The following is a 6186-nucleotide window of genomic DNA, read 5'->3' as shown; positions in this document are numbered from 1 at the left end:
TGGAACATTTTTGTTGTACAGTACCTTACACCCTTATTAGTATTCCTGGAACATTTTTGTTGTACAGTACCCTACACCCTTATTAGTATTCCTGGAACATTTTTGTTGTACAGTACCCTACACCCTTATTAGTATTCCTGGAACATTTTTGTTGTACAGTACCTTACACCAGTATATTTTGTGCGTATTTTATGTAAATAATTAAATTCCAAGATGTGATTTTTCTATATCTGGGCCTATGCATTCTTTTAGAGGTAATCAGCAGAAAAACAAGCATAGACCATGTTCTGATGACGCAGTATGCAGTTTGTTTCGACTTATACAAGAGTATACAAGGTACTTAATTAATTACATGTATTGAGCTTTTTCAATTGTCTCTTAAAGAAATGGATGTTCACTGTCGAGCATATGACAGATGCTTCTGTTGGCTAACGTTTGCTGAGGAATATTGCCTTTAAATAATCAATCCAATCACAATTGTTTTTGCAAGTCGAATTCGCTTGTGGTTTAATAACTCAACAAACATTCGCGTGGAAGGTTAGCAGCTCCCTTGACAGTTTTGACACAAAATAAACTGTTTGGAATTAAGAATACGGCGAACCATGCTAACATAAACGGAGATGACATACAATATGTTTAAGTTTCTGGTCAGGGGTGAACAACTTGGAGAACGTTGACAGAGAGAAATACAGAATCACGAAAGGAAAATGTTCGATTATATTTTATTTGTTTAACTCAAATACAAGTGTAAACTTGAATCCCTTTTTGAGTGAGGGCCTTTTGTCCAATGTCCGACAGACATCCAGCATCCATTAGCACGTTTATTATCGTTACTCCTTCTACACAACTGGGAGGATTACCGCAAAATTTTACAAACACATCCAAGGTCTACTAGTCCTTAGATGAACCCTGCGGTTACTGCTAACGCTATTACTACAACTACTATTACTGCCGCTACGACTTAAACTTAAGTTATACTGCCGTTACTAATACTCCAACTGCTACTATTACTAGGGGACCAATCCGGTTGCCTAGTGGTTAGAGCGTCCGCCTCGGATGTGGGGGTTCGTGGGTTCGACCCCTAGCTGAGTCAGACTAAAGACTTACAAAAATGGTACTAACAGCTGCCTCGCTTGGCGCTCAGCATTAAGAGGTTAGTGATAGGACTGGTCGGCCTGGTGTCAGGATAATGTGACTGGGTGGGACATCATGTTACATGTCTGCGGCATGATGCCCCAGTGCTAGACATCACTATAAACTGCCACATTGCAGACATCGTAGCGATATGACTGAAAAATTGTTAAAGCTACGTTAAAAATCCAAATCACACACACACGCACACACACACAAACACTCTTACTAGGGCTACTGCTACATTTACTACTAGTATTGCCGCTACTACTAATACTGGTATTGCCGACATTACTACTGCTACTACTAATATTAATGCTGCCGCCACTACCTCTACTACTACTACAAATGTATTTACTACTACCTCTACTGTTCGAACTGTCACTACTACTAGTAGTGTGTTACTAATACTACTAGTGGTATTACCGTTATTAATATTACTAATACTGCCGCTACTACTACTAATAATACTACTATACCACAAATGAAGCTACTGCGACTATTGCCGATATTACTACTTCTGCCTCAACTGCTCCTTTTTGATGCTTCTATTACTACTGCCACTAGTACTTCTATTACTCCTACTGGTACTAAGGCTACTACTACTACGCTACTACTACTACTACCGCTACTATTGCTGTTACTATTACTACTATACTACTTCTGCCACAAGTACTATTACTGACGCTAATACTACTGCCACTAATACTAATACGACTACCTACTACTACTACCACTACACCACAACTGCCGCTACTGCTACTACTACTACTACTACTACTACTGCCGATTCAGCTCTTCCTACTACTACTACTGCTATTACTACTACAAGTGCCTGTACTACTACTACTACTACTATTAATATTGCTGCTATCGCTGGTACTACTATTACTGCCTCTGCTACTAACACTGCCGCTATTACTACTACTATTAATATTGCCGCTGCCACTGGTACTACAATTACTGCTATGACCGGTTACATAGAACATTTGCTCTGTGGTATCACACAAATATCTCGACAACATATATGTGTGGTGTGTGTGTGTGTGTGTGTGTGTGTGTGTGTGTGCAGAAAGGAATAAACTATTATATTTGGTGTAAAATCATATATCTATATCGTACTTATTAGTTTCAAATCCTACCTAGCCGTCTTCCATGGATTCAGGTGTTAATGCCATTATGAAGGTTTTTGAAACTTTATATTATGATGAGCAAACTTGTCCACTACAGTATTATAAGATTATTCGCGACAAGACATGACAATACTTTCCTTCCTTCATATGTATGTACTTACATGCAAACAGCTAGCTAAGTGACAGCCGATTTAAACAATGCCAGCGTGGACAACAGCTTGTCAAGTAGAATGTTTACCACTCCTGGAAAATACATCGTCAATTTTGTGGGAAAGTGTAATTTCAGGTTTTGCTAGAACAATATTGTACTAAAACGCTTACATCTGGATAAATTTATTTGTAGGAAATTTACACTACATTAGATAAATAAATTGGTTGGGTATTTATCGATTTGGACATTGGGCCTAATCACTCACAACGTTAATAGAGTCTGAAGAACTTTATGTTAGCTTCGCGAGTGGTTATATAATAATGTACACATCGATATAAACCCAAAACAATTTATTTATCCAATATATAATGTCAGTTTTTCCCGTCACCCTACCGGGGTATAGGCCGCCCACAAAAGATCTCCAGAGGCTTTTGTCTAGTGCCTTTCCCCTCGAGCTGACTCCAGGTGTGACCCATCTTAATGATGTCCGCCTCAAGGTCGCGTCGCTAGGTGTTTCTTGGTCGGCCCCTTCTCCGCTTGCCTTGATGGTTCCACCTCAATGCCTATCTGGTAAGGTTGGTTGGCGGCTTACGTTGGGTGTGTCCTATCCAACCCCACCGTCTCTTCTTCAATTCATCTTCTGCCGCAAGCTGGGAGGTTCATTGCCACAGGTTGGTGTTGCTGAAGGTGTCTGTGTACACTTCGATAAATACCCAACCACGAACATTTAATCCTTGTATTTCTCAGTGTACTCCTCTGTGTTAAAAGTACTGTTAAAAGCAACAAACATAAAAATTCAAATAGATTCAGCACGCTTGCCGTCTATTCTATAACCTTAAAACCATTTGTTATACATACGCATCATCACCAGTAAATGTGTCGCATAATGCTTTGGAGTCCTGTCTTAAAGTCAATGGCATGGCTCAGTATTTTGTTTTCTTTAGCTCTCTTTTTTTACGATGTGCGTGTGTGTACCATAACGGGGCTCTTATCGTCGGGTCAATCCCATGGTTTTATATGTTTATTTTCTTTCACACTTTCCATTCCAATCTAAAATTTGAGAGTTATACGAGATCAAGGGATGTAATTGTATATCATCACCACAAGACGTGTAGCATACCTCACTCGAAGTCATATCTTCAAGTTCAAGTTCACAGGGCAATAGTTTAGAGTTCAGTCACATTTTGCTATTTCTGCTCTCTTCTAGCTGGACAGCTGGAGAACTGGATTCTGTGTCTTTACGGAGCATACAGCCACAATATGCATTTCTTTGTAATAACGAATGATTAAAATGACTATATCTATGAATCTTGACGATTCCAGGAGTGAGAACTACAATAAAACTACAGAAATTGGTATTGGCCATATTCACAGCGAAACATATATCACCTATCGAAGTCACAAGGCAACAGTTTAGATTTCAGTCACATTTTGCTATTTCTCTTTTAATGCATCTAACTTGAAGGGTATTTAAGGTCGATTGATGATATTTGGTATACTTATACAGTGTCACTAGAAGATGTGTTGAACAGCATGCAAATTAAATCTCATCTGTACACAGTCGTTCCGGATTTCTAAGACTGTGTACAGACGAGAATTATAGTGTAGCTCGACACGTAGGTGTGTCTGTTGCACACGGACGCCTATACCACAGATTTTGTATTAAAATAAATCGTGATGCGTTCATGGTCGACTTGGTTTTGGGGTCGGTGCTTTAAGGCAAGGCGATGGGTGTCTTTTACTCACAGACCCGGGTTAGAATCTCTGAAGAGTACGGATTATATATACTTCTTGCTTGAAGAAAATACACACACGATGAAAGTAAATATATCTGTAATTATATATATATATATATATATATATATATATATATATATATATATATATATATATATATATATATATATATATATATATATATATATCTTTGTGCGTGTGTGTGTGTGTGTGTGTGTGTGCAAATGGAGCAAACATAAAATATACATTAATATTCTCTGGATTTCGTTATTATTTATTATATTATTGCATGCATAACATATCTCTATTAACTTTGACGGCTACTCAGTACTGTGTGAGTATGCGGGCACCTGCCAGATGCCAGGTTTCCAAGTTCAAGATAAGAGAACATCGTTTCCCGTATAAAGGAAACTAAACAGACTATCTTACTTAGTCTAGTTTTAAGGACAAGAGAAAGGATGCATTGCTCTTCATATTTCTTCCTCCTAATTGCATCACTTCTGCCAGGATTACAATGCGTACTGTTCGACGACCCGTGTGTCATCATGCCGGTCGGGTAAGTGGATATCCACATTGCTATAAATTAAATTCCTTATTCCTTAAGGAAGGTGTAGCTTACTTTTCAAACTTCGGACCTGCATGAGTGGTGCGAAATGTTTATTTTTAGCGATGTAACCAAACCTACGTCACTTTGACATAAGAGTGCAAAATACATGCGGCTGTACCGATGACATCCATTATAATTGGAAAGAAAAACATCTTTCAGTTGAACTTTTACTTTTTCTTTCTTGTGGCTTGTTCTTTATTTTGTGAGGAAGTAAAGAGTCAGATTTAATAGCAGATGTTGACCAAATGCCTAAGTATTATGCAAAAGCGCTTTATGATACGCATTGAAATTTGAATAGTGTATTATCAGAAATGGGCAGCATGCAGAAGAATCATTGAGGTCTTATAAAGTTATTTACTTGATAACATCGAATTTCCATAAAAGCTGACATACTTACATAAAGGATAAATTACTTGATGTCGATTTTAATGATACTGAAAAATAATATAGTCACCGTATATTAGAATTTAGGGTGACACCACATTTAATATTTAGGATGCTTTTAAATTGGATATCCCAAAGTAATTATGTAAGATTACCATAAAAACACACTAAAATTACACACTAAAATTGAAAATAGCTTTTAATTTTATGTTGCAAGTGAATTACTGGATATCCCAAGACAAATAATTTTGATAGCTCAATAAACTAGAATACGAAAAAAACTGTTCACTGCCCATTCAAGAGGCATCGAAGAAATTATGACCGAGATATATCAGCTAATTTGAGACACTTTCTTGATCTGGTAGTAAGTATAGCACACTCTAATACAGATTAGAAAAGATCAAAACACAACATTTGTGCATATACTTTTCCTTCAATTGTTTCGTGTTGTTTTACCTTTAACTTCGAAGAATAATTATGTTACAACGAATATTTGTGTGAGAATATAAAGAAACACAGGAAAACATAAAAGGTGAACTGCTAACATTGTAGCATTGGATACAATAAGAAATATGGTATACTTCACACTGTTATACACATTGCTAGCCACTAATTTTGGGCATACAAAACAAAGAAAATGTGTTTTCTCTAGCAGACCAACTTATATATTTCATCTCGTGGGCGAAATAAAAGTATTTTCACTAGTGGAGTCTCACTCAATTCAAGCAAACGTAATCTCAATTTGTTATGCAATCAATCTTGGTCACAAGTAAGTACATGGATGTAACTTTTCATTCTAGATGAGTACTTTGAATAATAATAATAATAATAATGCAGAAAGAGTCGAAGCCGTCGTCTACGTTTTAATGAGAATTACTTCTTCAAGTAAGTTATAGGCATTAAATATACTTCTGGACATGATGAATTTCCATTTATTTACTCTGTTGATGCCGGTTGGAAAAGGTTCCAATTCATGCACTTTGCAATTGTAGACTCTATTTAGCTCAAATATTGTTTTTATGGTAACGAGCAACAATTGCGTG

Source organism: Sinohyriopsis cumingii, chromosome 7 (assembly GCF_028554795.1).
Source record: "Sinohyriopsis cumingii isolate HCF-2022 chromosome 7, ASM2855479v2, whole genome shotgun sequence".
Classification (NCBI taxonomy): Eukaryota; Metazoa; Mollusca; class Bivalvia; order Unionida; family Unionidae; genus Sinohyriopsis; species Sinohyriopsis cumingii.
Note: the sequence above shows the minus strand (reverse complement) of the source record.